This window comes from Perca fluviatilis, chromosome 7 (assembly GCF_010015445.1).
Source record: "Perca fluviatilis chromosome 7, GENO_Pfluv_1.0, whole genome shotgun sequence".
Classification (NCBI taxonomy): domain Eukaryota; kingdom Metazoa; phylum Chordata; class Actinopteri; order Perciformes; family Percidae; genus Perca; species Perca fluviatilis.
In genome coordinates, this window is record NC_053118.1 from 36,855,166 (window position 1) to 36,855,418 (window position 253).

Consider the following 253-nt stretch of genomic DNA (forward strand, 5'->3'; position numbering starts at 1 on the left):
GGAACAACAATGCAAACTAATTCAATGTGGGACGCGGAGCAGCTTTCATATCAGCCAACATTTTACTGAGCTAAATGAAGGACTATTTGGGAAAGAGGAACGCTTGGTTTGAGCAGTGAAAAAAAAAGTATAAACTATGATTTTTTTTTTATTAAAAAGATCATATTTTTGATTTTCTGAAATCAAAATCAAAAACCAAAAATGTCGTAATCATTAAAATTATGTGAGGAAAACGTTGAAATTATGATTGACT